Below are 16912 nucleotides of genomic sequence, written 5' to 3' on the forward strand. Positions count from 1 at the left end.
TGTTTTTGGCACTTGCTTGGAAGAATATGATAATAATGTTTACTATACTATTGGTGCCATTCATGCTATTGATAAGAATTATTATGATGATATGCAAAACCACAATCTTGGGGATGCTATGTTTGATGAGTATGAAATGTTTGAAGATTTATTTGCTAAAAATAATGCTTGTCCTAAGCTTGGAGATTCTTTGCATAATGAATATGATCCTTTGATTCCTTATACTTTTGATAAGAAAATTTATTATGATGATAGCATGTCTCCTATTTATGATGATTACAATGATGAAAGTGGGTTTGGAAAAGTGTCAACTCTAGGTAGTAGTGATCCCACTATTTTGGAGGGTGTTGAATCTTATTACAATATTGATGAAAGTGGATTTGGAGAGGTCATGACTTTATTTAGTGATACATCCACTATTTTGGAAGAGGTTTCAATTGACTATGACAATAATGTTGGTATCTAAGATGATTATTATGATGACATGTATGCCATAAAGAGTAGTAAATCTTCTATGCTTGTGCATCATGAAAAAAGTGTTGTATGTGATGGTTATATGGATGAATCTATTCATGATGCTACTGAAAATTATTATGAGAGAAGAACTTATGATTCATGATGCTCTTGTTATGTTTCAATTCTTATCTTTTATGTGAGCATCATTGAAATCATCATGCCTAGCTAAAAAGGCATTAAAGAAAAGCGCTTGTTGGGAGACAACCCAACACTTTTACCTACTGTTTTTGTGTGTTCACATGATTATGCTACTGTACTAATCATGTTTTATTGCTTTTGTTTCAATAAAGTGGCAAGTAAAGACTTTGGGATAGTGTGGATGATAGTTGACTTGATTCTATGCAAAAACAGAAACTTTTGCGCTCAGTCCAGGAAATTTGAAAATTAACTGGAACGTGATTTTGATCTGAATTTCTTACAGGTGATAGATATACAAATTATCTATGTTTTCCTAATTTTTCAGAATTTTTGGAGTTACAGAACTATGGTTGGAGTACAAATTACTACAGATTGTTATGTTTTTAACAGATTCTGTTTTTAATGCATAGTTTGCTTGTTTCATAGTTTCTATGGCTTATATTGCTCAATATAAATCGTGTAAATGATATTCCACAGTAGGAATTGTGTGGAAATAATTATGAATCTTGTCTTTGACTGTACCAAAGTGAAATGGTTTACTCTTTATCATACTAACCTATCTCACGAAGTTCTGTTAAGTTTTGTGTGATTGAAGTTTTCAAGTTTTGGGTGAGATGTCGATATGAGGAGAATAAGGAGTGACAAGACCCTAAGCTTGGGTATGCCCAAGGCACCACAAGGTCATATTCAAGGAATATCCAAGCAACTAAGCTTGGGGATGCCCTGGAAGGCATCCCCTCTTTCGTCTCCAACATTACCTGTAATCTTACTTGGGGCTATATTTTCATTCGTCACATGATATGAGTTTTACTTTGAGCATCATTTATTTTGTTAGGACTTACTTTCTGTTATTTAGAATAATTTTTTGCATCTTTCTTTTCAATAAAAATGTCAAGGATAGCCTTTACCATGCTTATTTTGCAAGTCTACATGTTGTTGTTTCAAAATAGAAAGTTTATCGATGTTGCAAAAATTCCCGAGAAAAGTCAGAATGTGATAAAATGTTGAAACTTTTTTCATATTAAGCTATAATAAATTTTCTACAGTATGGTAATTTTTCAGAATTGTTGGAGTTAGGTAAGTATGATGAATCTTGCATTCTTTACAGATTGTACTGTTTTGGCAGATTGTTGTTATGATTGCATTGTTTGCATATGTTTGCTTGTTTAATGATTCTATTTGAGGATAGGAGTATTAAATATACAGAGGCATTTAGTATGCAATGTCGAATAATAATTTTAGTGATTTGCTACAGTAGAGAATGATAAAGGTTATTGCATTGATGTATACTAACTTATCTCACGAGTTCTTGTTGAGTTTTGTGTGGATGAAGTTTTTAAGATTTAGAGAAACCATGATATAAAAGGAATTAAGGAGACACAAAATATCAAGCTTGGGTATGCCCAAGGCATCCCATGCTAATATTCCAAGAAGTCTCAAGCATCTAAGCTTGGAGATGCCCCGATAGACATCCCACCTTTCTTTTTCAACAATTATCGGTTAGTATCGGTTGAGCCTAAGTTTTTGCTTCTTCACATGAGTTGTTCTATGCTTGGAATGTCATTTTATTTTGTTTTGCTTGTTGTTTATATAAAATACTTAGGTTTGAAAGTTTTTAAATAAGAGAGAATCCACAATTGGCTACCCATTTTCTTAACTACTCGCTTGATCTTCACTTATATCTTTTTGGAGTAGCTTGTCATTTACTCTTGTGCTTCACTTATATCCTATGAGTAAATTGTTGCATGAACTGAATATCATGAAGTTGAAATTCTATGTTCATATCATGCCTAGTGGTAGCTTCACATTGGGTTTAGAAAGTGAAATCTTTTGATGCTTGATAATCACAATATTGGTCATACAAGCAATTCCTGAATGATTACTATAAGGAAGAGAACTTTCACATGCAAATACACTATCTTGGAAATCTTTTGTGATTGTGAGCCCCCATCAAAACATTATATGCCAAAATTGTTGATGTTAGATAAGGAAGACAACGTAATGATTTATGTTTGTTCATATTCACATAGAAGTTATATTGTCATAAATCCTTCAACATGTGGTGCTTGCCCTTCAAGTAAGTTTTCATCGTGCAATAAGGCAATAAAAATTTCCTCTAAAGTGTTAGATCATTTAGTGTAAGAGAAAATTGAGCGTTGTACAAACTTGTGATGGTAAAGAATAAAAGTGATAGACTGCATAATAAAGGTTGCTATCATAAGGGGCAATATAACGTGACGATCTTTTGCACTAAGGGATTGAGCATACAAACAAAAAAGCGCATGGCAACCTCTGCTTCCCTCTGCGAAGGGCCTACCTTTACTTTTATGTATTTACTTTCATGCAGGAGTCAAAGTTCTTCTCTCTATTCCTTTTTATTTTTCTCTTTTCACAAGCATCATGTGGTGAGGAAAGATATAGGCACATATATCCAGTTGGATATGGGTAGCATGAGTTATTATTGTTGACATCACCCTTGAGGTGAATACGTTGGGAGGCAAAATTATAAGCCCCTATCTTTCTATGTGTCCGGTTGAAACGTTTTGCTCATGTGTATGCGGTGAGTGTTAGCAACCATAGAAGACTATATGATGGTTGAGTATGTGGAGCTCTTACATAGACTCTGTTGAATAAGTTGAATTGCAATTGTTTTGTGACTAAGAATATAGGTTGTTGAGTTTCAAGAGAATTCATTATTTGAACCTTAACATGTGAATTGGTTGCTACTTTGTCATGATGAGTTTTATGAGAAAGAGTTGTTGTTATGATACTAGGGAAAGTGATTGAAATTATCATTGTTCAAACTTATGCACTTTGCTAGCATTCACACTTCATAAATTGTTTCTTTTATCATTTACCTACTCGAGGACGAGTAGGAACTAAGCTTGGGGATGCTGATACATCTCCAATGTATCTATAATTTATGAAGTATTCATGCTATTATATTATCATTCTTGGATGTTTTACAATCATTTTATAGCAACTTTATATCATTTTTTCGGACTAACCTATTGACCCAGTGCCCAGTGTCAGTTGCTATTTTTGCTTGTTTTCTACATCGCAGGAAATCAATATCAAACGGAGTCCAAACACTGCGAACCTTTTTGTGGTTTTTTATGAACCGGAAGCCATCCAAAGGGCCAGAGCAGCACCTGGGGGTGCCCCGAGGGGGGCACAACCCACCAAGGTGCGCCTGGGCCCCCAGGTGCGCCCCGGTGGGTTGTGCCCACCTCTGTGGCCTCCCACAACCCCTCTTCGCCCTATAAATCGTCAAATATTCCAAAAACCCTCGCGGGGACCCTAGATCAGAAGTTTCGCCACCGCAAGCCTCTGTAGCCATGAAAAACCAATCTAGACCCCGTTCTGGCACTCCGCCGGAGGGGGAGATCATCACCTGTGGCCATCTTCATCATCTCGGCGTCCACCATGATGAGGAGGGAGTAGTCCATCCTGGGGGCTGAGGGTTTGACCCAGTAGCTATGTGTTTAATCTCTCTCTCTCTCTCTCTCTCTCTCTCTCTCTCTCTCGTGTTCTTTAGATGTCACGACCTTGATGTATCCTGGGCTTTGTTAATATAGTCGGATCATATGGTGTTTTCCCCTCTTTATCTTGTGATGAATTGAGTTTTCCCTTTGAGATTTCTCTTTATCGGATTGAATACTTTTAGGATTTGAGAACACTTGACGTATGTCTTGCTATGAATACCCGTGGTGACAATGGGGTATCGTTGAAAGGATCGATATAGTTTACTAGAGGGGGGTGTTGGTGTCAAAACCGGCGGACCTCGGGTAGGGGGTCCCGATCTGTGCGTCTTAGGCTGATGGTAACAGGAAGCAAGGGACACAATGTTTACCCAAGTTCGGGCCCTCTCGATGGAGGTAAAACCCTACTTCCTGCTTGATTAATATTGAAGATATGAGTAGTACAAGAGTAGATCTACCACGAGATCGTAGAGGCTAAACCCTAGAAGCTAGCCTATGATGATTATGATTGTAATTGTGATCGATCTTCTAAGGACCAACCTCTCTGGCTTATATAGACACATGAGAGGGCTAGGGTTTACATGGAGTCGGTTACAAGGAAGGAAATACAATATCCGGATCGCCAAGCTTGTCTTCCACGCAAAGGAGAGTCCCATCCGGACACGGGAGGGAGTCTTGAGTCTTGTATCTTCACGCTCCAATAGTCCGGACGATGTATATAGTCCGGCTGTCCGGATACCCCCTAATCCAGGACTCCCTCAGGGGGTGAATAGGCAACTAACAATTTTTAGCTTTTCTTTACCAAATTAAACTTTGCATCAATGTAGGTTGTCTAGATATGCAAGTAGGTGAGAAACCTATATGATGCAACAACAACAAGCACACAAGCAAGCAAGGGATATAACACGAATAAGCTTGCAAAAGTAAAGGCACGAGATAACCAAGAGTGGAGCCAGTGAAGACGAGGATGTGTTACCGAAGTTCCTTCCTTTTGAGGGGAAGTACGTCTCCGTTGGAGCAGTGTGGAGGCACAATGCTCCCCAAGAAGCCACTAGGGCCACCGTATTCTCCTCACGCCCTCACACAATGCGAGATGCCGTGATTCCACTATTGGTGCCCTTGAAGGCGGCGACCGAACCTTTACAAACAAGGTTGTAGCAATCTCCACAACTTAATTGGAGGCTCCCAACGACACCACGAAGCTTCACCACAATGGACTATGGCTTCGAGGTGACCTCAGTCGTCTAGGGTGCTCAAACACCCAAGAGTAACAAGATCCTCTAGGGATTAGTGGGGGGAATCAAATTTCTCTTGGTGGAAGTGTAGATCAGGGCCTTCTGAACCAATCCCGAGCAAATCAACAAGTTTTATTGGCTAGGGAGAGAGATTGGGTGAAAATGGAGCTTGGAGCAACAATGGAGCTTCGGGGTTGAAGAGGTGGTCAACTAGAGGAAGAAGACACCCCTTATATAGTGGAGAGACAAATCCAACCGTTATCCACTTAACCAGCCCGCGACCTGTGGTACTACCGCCCCAGACAAGAGGTACTACTGCAAGGGCTCATGGTACTACCGCGGAGGACCGCGGTACTACCGCTGCTACGGCAGGAGCTAGTGCAGGCCAGAGCCGCAAAGGCTGAGGGCGGTACTGCCGCTGAGGCGGTACTACCGCTCCCCCTTGCGGTACTACCGCAAGGCCGGTTTGGACTAGCCTGGGAAGGGCACAGATGAATAAAAATACATCCGTGCCTACTTCCACTGAAAATCAAACAGTGAAAATATCCGACACGGCACTATCGCACCTGGCATGGAGTACTACCGCGCAGGGAGCGGATGTAAAAAAATTACATCCGCCCCTACTTCCGCTCATGTTGCTGTGCTCGACTAGGACTCATGGTACTACCGCGCGCATGGGGCGGTACTACCGCGTAAGGCATGGATGTAAAAATTGCATCCGCCCCTACAGCTGCACGAGCGGATGAGTCTGGTCCGAGGCCACGGTACTACAGCTCCTTAGGAGTGGTACTACCATGTGCACCTACGGTACTACCGCAAGGGCGTGCGGTACTACTGCGGGGGCCTGCGTTACTACCGCTCCTAAGAGCAGTACTACCGCATGCCTTAGAACAACAACACTGGGAATCCTTCTCTTTGCAAAATATGAAGAAAACGGAGGATGCTCCAAAGCGCAAAGGGAAAGGCGGTGCAAAGGGAGTAAACGTGTACGTGATGATTCCACCCGAACCTTTCCAATGCGGACTCCCTCTTAATAGTACGGCTTTCCTATGACTCCAATCCACCGAAAATAAACATAGAAAAAATGCCGTCTTCAATAGTCTTCGAGGGGCACCAAACCATCTCGTGCCTAGTGACGAAGCGTCTGAAATACTCAAGGCACACGATTAGTCCGCAAAAGCATTGTCATCAATCACCAAAACACCTAAGGGATAAATATGCCCTTACAATCTCCCCCTTTTTGGTGGATTGATGACAATACGGGATTTGCACAAGGGGAAATAATATAGAACATAAGCAAACCCACAACACTAAAATATAGACGAGGTCCCCCTAGATGCGTGCTATCTAGATAAGTGCTTTGGACTGCACGGTACACATACTAGGATCAACACTCCCCCTATATTTTATAAACAAAGCATATCTTGCAACAATAAGGCTAACACTAAACAAGATAGTAAATACGAGCATAACATAAATAGCACAATATATCATATGCTCAATAAGGTACGATAGAGTGCATATGTCTTACACAATATGATAGACCAAGTCTCACGAGCAAACTAAACCAAAGCAAGCAAGGTTCAACGAAACAAACGCGAGCAAAACAAACACAAGCACGACACAAGAAGCACGACACAAGACTCGCAAATCCCTATACTCTCTCCCCCTTTGCCATCGAGACGCCAAAAAGGCAGAGAGGACACCTACAACATAAGTGGTGGCTCAAGCGGAGTAATCAGTCGCATGCTCCTCATCAGACTCGGCAACATGAACGGTCTCCTCCTTGTCCTCCTCAGAATCAGTCCACTTGAAGCCTTGTTTTGCCATCCACTCAGCATCTGGAGTGATGCGCTCCTCAGAACCACCAGAAACATCCTCTCCAAAAGGCTCATAATCTTCTTGTCACGGCGGCGACTCTCCTTGGAGGCAACGTGAGTCCTGTACTACCCCTTTGCTTGCATGCAGAACAAGGTCTTCATCTTGTTCTTCAGCCTCTTAGCCCAAGATGGCTCAGAGGTGGGAGGGATGTAACCCTCAGAGTTGTCCTCGTCCGCTATCTCCTCCTCATCCCCATCCGCATCCACATCCATGGCAGCCGCGGCCTCAGCACGAGAAGTGGTGTTAGCCCACTAAGTCTTGACACGGAGCCTGATGGACTCATGTTGAATCCAACCAGGGGCCTCAAAATCATCCTGAGGGTAGAGCTTCTCCCAAGTTGCCGAGATCAAATGAAACTGAAAAGGTCCATAGATGGGGACCTTGCGGTTGAAGACCGCAAACCGAAGCTCGCACCACATGATATGTGAGACATCAAGTGGTAGCGTCTGAGAGTTGCGCGCTTCCTCGCACAGGAGTAACATGTCCACAAGATAAGCATGCATCTTGTCCTTGTCACCGATGCGTGGGAAGAGAGAGTTGCGGAAGATCCGGTACATGATTTCAAGGAAGGAGTTGAGCACCCAAGATGACTTGCCACTGGAGAGCTTCTTCTCAACGAGGAAGGGATGAAGCTTGTTCTTGTTGGATGACTCGGGATTGGCATGAGGACGAACACCTTGGGATGTGGCGAGCCCCTCATCCTGAACACCAAGCAAAGTCATGAACTCCTTCCATGTAGCAGTCAGCTGCCGACCATTGGTCATCCAAGTCATATTCCATTCCTCATTAGGATGAAAGTACACCGAGGCAAAGAACTGAGCCACAATCTCAGGATCAAAGTCTTTGTGAAAAGAGATGATGTGATCAATGCCAAATTGCTCCACAAGATCCAAAGCCTCACCAAAGTAGTCTCGGTGCTTCTATTCCCTCATATGATGCATGTCGATCTAGTGCACATCCACATAGATGTTTTGCTTGGCCTTGATCACATCTAGATAAATGAGATTCTGCTGCTTGGTCCAGAACAGGTCATTCCCTTGAAAGTTGGCACGAGGAGTCACATAGGGATTGATCTTCCTTCGAGAGATGAACTCAGCAAGTGGCATCTCATCCATGCCCATGATGGGTTCCTTGTCCTTGGTGGCGGTGGTCTTGGTCCTGCGTTGGGGGGCACTGGAGCCCTCTGGAGCTTCATCTTGATTTCACAGACACTTGGAGCCCGTGTCACGGCTTGGATTGGAACGGCGAGCAGAGGCACCGGAGCCACCACCTAAGACACAAAACACAAAAACATGCACAAAAAGCGAGAAGGATCAATGCAAAGAATACAACAAAGAAGTGAAAAAAGTAGAACTCGCACTTGATAATTGCCACATGAGAGGTTTGACAACAACAGTAGCACTGCTTGGTCGCGCGGTACTAAAATTTTAGTGCCGCTCCAATTCACGGTAGTACCGCGTGGGCGGTAGTACCGCGCTGGAGGTGCGGTAGTACCGCACGGTGTCAGATCCGAAACAGTGGATCTGAGAACTACCACGACAACAAAGCGGTACTACGGTCGATCAAATCTACCACGGGGCAACATATCAAGTACTATCTCTACGCATTACTACTCTCCTGCACCCTACTCTTGCAAAGATTTAGCCTAAAATCTCAAGAACTGCATGCATCTCCCCAAAAACCTAGAAGCAAAAGAACGAACCAACAAGAGAGAAATTTGGGGAGAAACATTGGTCCATGGCAAGAGGACGTGGTGGGGAACGATCCCACCGGTCGGAATCCGAGGAGAGTGGCCGGAGATGGAGATCCGGCGAGGGCCTCTGGCGTCGTTCTTGGGCAGGAGAGAGAGAGGCGGCATGAGGAGAAAGAGTGAATGGGTATGGGGGAGTTAGAACTCCCCCTGCCCGCTCTTAACCCCCACGGGCTCGCTACTCTGCGGTAGTACCGTCGGTCATTGCGGTAGTACTGCCCGGGCGGAAGTACCGCGCCGTGGGCGGTACTACTACTCCACCAGCGGTAGTAAAATTTTTACTGCTGTGCTAGTTGTGGTAGTACCGTGTCCTTGCGGTAGTACCATGGCAGGCCACGGTAGTACTGTGAACCCAAGAAAATGCAGTTTCAAACAAAGGAAGAAACACCTTTGCACGGAACCTTCAAGTGAATGAACACACCAACGAACTAACAAACGAGAAACCACAAGCACAAGCTCAGCACGAAGAGAGAAAAGCAAGAGATAACAAGGACCAAAAACGAGACACAACCTCTCCAAGGAGAGGGCGGTGGCCGGAGCCACCTATGTTTGAGTCGATTGGTATGGCACCACGAAGAATTATCCTTGGGCCCATGACCAAAACTCGTCTTTGGAGCATACGTACCATCAAAAGTGGCTAATGTGAAAGAGTTGATCAATTTATGCATAATGGGGGGGGGGGGGAGAGTTCATTGAGAGAACAACACTCCCCCTATGTCCACGCCTACACCTAAACTAGACAGCAAGTTGAGTGTGGTGGGTGTGCAAGGGTTCAAGTCACATTGCTCGAATCAATAATATTTAGCTCATGACTTGACTCGCGAAATCTTGCTTCATCCAAGGGCTTTGTGAAAATATCTGCAAGGTTATCATGAGTGTTGACATAGTTGAGCTCGATCTCCCCTCACCTAATATGATACCGGATGAAGTGATACCAAATCTCAATATGCTTCGTCTTGAAGTGTTGCACCGGGTTGAGAGAAATCTTGATGGCACTTTCATTGTCACACAAAAGAGGCACTTTGTCACAAATGACACCGTAATCCTTTAAAGTTTGCCTCATCCATAAGAGTTGTGCACAACAACTACCGGCCACCACATACTCCACTTCGGTGGACGAGAGAGACACACAACTTTGCTTCTTGGAAGACCAACTCACCAAAGAGCAACCAAGAAATTGGAACCCTCCGGAAGTGGACTTCCTATCCACTTTGTCTCCTGCCCAATCGGAATCTGAATATCCTACAGGCTTGAAGTTTGCTCCTTTTGGTACCATAAGCCAAAGTTTGGGGTATGAGCCAAATATCGAAAGATTCGCTTGACCGCCACAAAGTGGCTTTCCTTAGGTGCGGCTTGAAACCGTGCACAAATTCCCACACTCAACATGATATCTAGTCTACATGCACAAAGGTAAAGCAAGGATCCAATCATGGAGCGATATACCTTTTGATCCACCGCTTTACCATTGGGATCAATGTCAAGTTGGCACTTGGTGGGCATTGGAGTGGAGCCGGCTTGACATCACTTAGCTTGAATCTCTTGAGCATGTCTTGAGTGTATTTGGCTTGGTTGTTGAAGGTTCCTTCTCTTCTTTGCTTGATTTCAAACCCAAGAAAGAACTTCAACTCTCCCATCACAGACATCTTCAACCTTGAGGTCATGGGAGCGGCAAATTCTTCATTGAAAGCTTTGTTAGAGGAACCAAAAATAATATCATCAACATATAGTTGGCACACAAACAACTCCCCTTTTACCTTCTTAGTAAAAAGAGTGGGGTCGATTTTCCCGATTTCGAACCCACACTCTTGTAACAACTCCGTAAGATGCTCATACCACACACGTGGGGCTTGTTTAAGGCCATAGAGCGCCTTATGGAGTTGGTACACATGATCGGGGAAATAGGGATCTTCGAACCCGAGGGGTTGTTTGACATACACCAACTCATTAATGGGACCATTAAGAAAAGCACTCTTCACATCCATTTTTTGCAACGTGAAATTATGATGAGAAGCATAAGCAATCAACAAACGAATAGATTCAAGGCGAGCAACAGGAGCAAAGGTTTCACCGTAGTCAATACCCTCGACTTGGGAGTAGCCTTGTGCCACCAAACGAGCCTTGTTGCGAACAATGATTCCATGAGCATCTTGCTTGTTCTTGAATATCCACTTGGTTTCAATGACATTATGATTCCCGGTTGGACTTGGCACTAATTTCCACACTTGGTTATGCTCGAAGTTGTTGAGTTCTTCATGCATGGCATTGAGCCAATCCGGGTCCTCGAGCGCCTCATAAACCTTTTGGGGTTTGACACAAGAAACAAACGCATGATGTTCATAATAGTTTGCTAATTGTCTACGAGTGCTTACCCCCTTTCTTAGGCTTCCAACCACATTCTACATAATATGACCCTTGGTGGTGAGCTTGGAAGCGATCTTCGCGGCACGACGCTCTAATTCCTCCTCGGATGTGAAAAGAGGAGGAGTAACTTGATCATCTTGAGCGTCGTCTTGAGCTTGTTCTTGATCTTGAGCTTGCTCTTGATCTTGAACTTGCTCGAAGGGGAAAACTTGACCTTGGGCATCATTTGGTGGTTCACCACCATCTTGAGGTTGATCTTTCCCTTGATCTTGTTCATGAGGTTGAGGGCCTTCACTTTGTTTTTCAGAAGCATGTGGGTCTTGGTTGGTGATGGCTCCACATGAGTGGAGCATTGTCCTTCTCCTTCGGCCACAAGGGGTTCCTCAATGGGTAGGATATGACCAACACCCATTCTTCTTATGGCTTGGGGAGGAATTTCATCACCTACATCACAAATACCACTTTGCTCCACTTGGGAGCCGTTATTTCGTCAAACTCCACGTCACACGTCTCCTCAATGAGTTAGGTGGACTTATTGAGAACACGGTAAGCATGAGAGTTTGTAGCATAACCAAAAAACATGCCCTCATAAGATCTAGCCTCAAATTTAGACAAACAAACACCTTTCTTGAGAATGAAACACTTACACCCAAACACCTGGAAGTACTTGAGGTTGGGCTTGTTACCGGTAAGTATTTCATAAGGAGTCTTGTTCAAGCCTTTGTGGAGATAGAGCCGATTGGATGCATGACATGCTGTGTTGATGGCTTCGGCCCAAAAGTTGTATGGAGACTTGAACTCTGCCATCATGGTCCTTGCTGCATCCATCAACGTCCGGTTCTTCCTCTCCGAGACACCATTTTGTTGATAGGTATATGGTGCATAATATTTATGCTTGATCCCCTCATCACTAAGAAACTAATCCAAGGTGTAGTTCTTGAACTCGGTGCCATTGTCACTTCTTATTGTCAAGATCTTTGCATCATGTTAATGTTGAGCTTCATTTGCAAAGTCGATGATGGTTTGTTGAGTCTCACTCTTCCTCTTGAAGAAGTATACCCAAGTGTATCTTGAATAATCATCCACAATCACCAAGCAATACTTTCTACCTACAAGACTATCAAAGGATGGAGGCCCAAAGAGATCCATGTGAAGGACCTCCAAGGGTCTCTTCGAGTAGATGATAGTCGTGGGAGGGTGAGCCTTCTCATGAAGCTTTCCTTCGATACAAGCACTGCAAGCAAGATCTTTGGCAAAACTAACATTTGTTAGTCCACGGACATGGTACCCCTTGAGAATAATTTGCAAAGATCTCATATTGATGTGGGCTAACCGGCGATGCCAAAGCCATCCCACATCAACTTTGGCCATTAGGCATGTCACGGTCTTAGTGGGTCGCTCCAAAAAGTTAATCACGTAAAGACCATTCTCGACATGCCCAACAAAGGCTACTTTAAGAGTCTTGCTCCACAAGAGGGCCAAGGTATCAATATCAAAGAAAGTGGCAAAGCCCATGAGTGCCAGTTCACGAACAGAAAGTAGATTGTAAGCAAGGGACTCAACAAGCATGACTTTCTCGATCGTTAGATCATGAGAAATGACAACCTTGCCAAGACCCAATACCTTAGAAGACGAGGCATCACCCCACCCGACGTTGGTGGGCATAGAAGGGATCTTGTGCACATCCACCACCAAGTCCTTGCTTCCGGTCATATGATTTGTTGCTCCACTATCGAGCAACCATGATCCCACACCAGAAGCAAACACCTACAAGAGATCAATGCTTGGTTTTAGGTACCCTTTTTGTAATGGGTCCTTTGATGTTAGTGACAAGGGTCTTAGGAACCCAAATAGACCATTCAATGTACTCATAAGGAGAACCAACAAATTTAGCATAAACATGCCCATCACTAGCACGACACAACACATAAGAAGGGTTAAAGTCGCTGGCTTTGTTGGAAGGGGTGGCATTGCCCTTTTTGACATTACCACCCTTCACATTGTTCTTCTTCTCCTTAGGAGCACCCTCTCCCTCCTTCACAAAAGTTTGCTTGAGAGGGGGAGGTCGTTTGGCCTTGTCATTCTTCTTCTTGTTCTTGAACTTAGGTACGAACCCAACTCCCTCCTTGGCCACAACTTCCTTTTGATTGCTCAAAAGGTCATTGAGGTTCTTCTCACCTTGTATGCACGTCACAAGGCCTTTCTCAAGTTGCTCCTTCAACTTGGCATTCTCCTCCACAAGATGCACATGCTCACAACACGGGTTAGTGGCATTTGCATTATCAATTAATACCATATGAGGAAAGGTGGCTTTTTCTTTGGTTAGCTTCACTTGGAGTTGATCATGAGACTCCTTGAGGCTAGCATGAGCACCCTTCAAGATCTTGTGGGCCTTGTCGAGTATATCAAACTCCTCCTTGAGTCTAGCATGGTCAACGCCAAGTTTAGCCTTCTCGGAAGTTAGCACACGAGATACAACAAGAGCATGATCAAGATCTTTCTTTAACTTAGCATGGTCATTGTTGTGTGACTCCTCAAGAGCCAAACAATGATGCTACATCTTGAGCTTGCGTTGGTTTTCCTCGAAGAGGAGAGGGTGATGCAGCAATAGTAGCATAAGTATTTCCCTCAGTTTTTGAGAACCAAGGTATCAATCCAGTAGGAGGCTCCTCAAAAGTCCCACGCACCTACACAAACAAACTCAGAACTCGCAACCAACGCGATAAAGGGGTTGTCAATCCCTTCACGGCCACTTGCAAAAGTGAGATCTGATAGAGATAGTAAGATAAGATAAATATATTTTTGGTATTTTATAATATAGATGCAAAAAGTAAAGATGCAAATAAAAGTAAATTGGAAGCAAATATGATAAGGGATAGACCCAGGGGCCATAGGTTTCACTAGAGGCTTCTCTCAAGATAGCATAAGTATTACGGTGGGTGAACAAATTACTGTCGAGCAATTGATAGAAAAGCGAATAATTATGAGATTATCTAGGCATGATCATGTATATAGGCATCACGTCCATAACAAGTAGACCGACTCCTGCCTGCATCTACTACTATTACTCCACACATCGACCGACTCCTGCCTGCATCTAGAGTATTAAGTTCATAAGAATAGAGTAATGCATTAAGCAAGATGACATGATGTAGAGGGATAAACTCATGCAATATGATATAAACCCCATCTTTTTATCCTCGATGGCAACAATACAATACGTGCCTTGCAACCCTTTCCGTCACTGGGTAAGGACACCGCAAGATTGAACCCAAAGCTAAGCACTTCTCCCATGGCAAGAAAGATCAATCTAGTAGGCCAAACCAAACCGATAATTCGAAGAGACTTGCAAAGATAACTCAATCATACATAAAAGAATTCAGAGAAGATTCAAATATTATTCATAGATAAACTTGATCATAAACTCACAATTCATCGGATCTCGATAAACACACCGCAAAAAGAGATTACATCGAATAGATCTCCACAAGAGAGGGGGAGAACATTGTATTGAGATCCAAAAAGAGAGAAGAAGCCATCTAGCTAAGAACTATGGACCCATAGGTCTGTGGTAAACTACTCACAACTCATCGAAGGGGCAAGGATGTTGATGTAGAGGCCCTCCATGGTTGATTCCCCCTCCGGCAGAGTGCCGGCAAAGGCTCCAAGATGGGATCTCGCGGATACAGAAGGTTACGGTGGTGGAAATTGTGTTTTGGGTGCTCCCTGGATGTTTTCGGGGTACGTAGGCTTATATAGGAGGAAGAAGTACGTCAGTGGCCGCCCGAGGGGCCCACGAGACAGGGGGCGCGCCCTACAGGGGGGCCCTCCTATCTCGTGGCCGCCTCGGCTACTTCTTGGCTTGCACTCCAAGTCCTCTGGATCACGTTCGTTCCAAAATTCACGCTCCCGAAGGTTTCATTCCGTTTGGACTCCGTTTGGACTCCGTTTGATATTCCTTTTCTTCGAAATACTGAAATAGGGAAAAAAACAGCAATACGGGCTGGGCCTCCGGTTAGTAGGTTAGTCCCAAAAATGATATAAATCTGTAAAATAAAGCCCATAAACATCCAAAAGGGTAATATAATAACATGGAACAATCAAAAATTATAGATACGTTGGAGACGTATCAAGCATCCCCAAGCTTAATTCATGCTCGTCCTCGAGTAGGTAAATGATAAAAAAGAAATTTTTAATGTGGAATGCTACCTAGCATAATTCTCAATGTAATTTTCTTTATTGTGGCATGAATGTTCAGATCCAAATGATTCAAAATAAAAGTTCATATTGATAAAAGAAATAGTAATACTTCAAGCATACCAATCAAAGTAATCATGTCTTCTCAAAATAACATTGCAAAAGAAAGTTCATCCCTACAAAATTATATAGTTCGGCTATGCTTCATTTTTGTCAGACAAAGATGTTCCCAACTTCTAAACCCCCGATGACAAGCCAAGCAATTGTTTCATACTTAAATAATCTCAAACTTTTTCAACCTTCGCGCAATACATGAGCGTGAGCCATGGACATAGCACTATGGGTGGAATAGAATATGATGATGGGGATTGTGTGGAGAAGACAAAAAAGGAGAAAGTCTCACATTGACGAGGATAATCAACGGGCTATGGAGATGCCCATCAATTGATGTCAACATGAGGAGTAGGGATTGCCATGCAACGGATGCACTAGAGCTATAAATGAATGCTCAACAAAAGAAAACTAGTGGGTGTGCATCCAACTTGCTTGCTCACGAAGACCTAGGGCATTTGAGGAAGCCCATCGTAGGAATATACAAGCCAAGTTCTATAATGAAAAATTCCCACTAGTATGAAAAAGACAAACGATGAGACTCACTAAATGAAAAACATGGTGCTACTTTGAAGCACAATATATGAGACTCACTACATGAAGAACAAGGTGCTACTTTGAAGCACAAGTGTGGAAAAAGAGATAGTAACATTGCCCTTTTTATTTATTTTCTTCTTTTTTCCTTTTTATTTTTTTTTCCTTTTTTTGGGGCCTTTCTTTTTTTTCTTTTGGCCTTTCTTTTTTTTCTTTTTGGGCAATGCTCTAATAATGATGATCATCACACTTTCATTGATTACAACATATGAATTACAACTCGAAACTAGAACAAGATATGACTCTATATGAATGCCTCCGGCGGTGTACCGGGATGGTGCAATGAATCAAGAGTGACATGTATGAAAAATAATTCATGGTGGCTTTGCCACAAATACGATGTCAACTACATGATCATGCAATGGCAATATGACAAAAGTAACATATGTCGTGATGATGATAAACGGAACGGTGGAAAGTTCCATGGCAATATATCTCGGAATGGCTATGGAAATGCCATAATAGGTAGGTATGGTGGCTGTTTTGAGGAAGATATAAGGAGGTTTATGTGTGATAGAGCATATCGTATCACGGGGTTTGGATGCACCGGCGAAGTTTGCACCAACTCTCAAGGTGAGAAAGGGCAATGCACGGTACCGAAGAGGCTAGCAATGGTGGAAAGGTAAAAGTGCGTATAATCCATGGAC

This window comes from Triticum dicoccoides, chromosome 5B (assembly GCF_002162155.2).
Source record: "Triticum dicoccoides isolate Atlit2015 ecotype Zavitan chromosome 5B, WEW_v2.0, whole genome shotgun sequence".
In the NCBI taxonomy this organism is placed as follows: Eukaryota; Viridiplantae; Streptophyta; class Magnoliopsida; order Poales; family Poaceae; genus Triticum; species Triticum dicoccoides.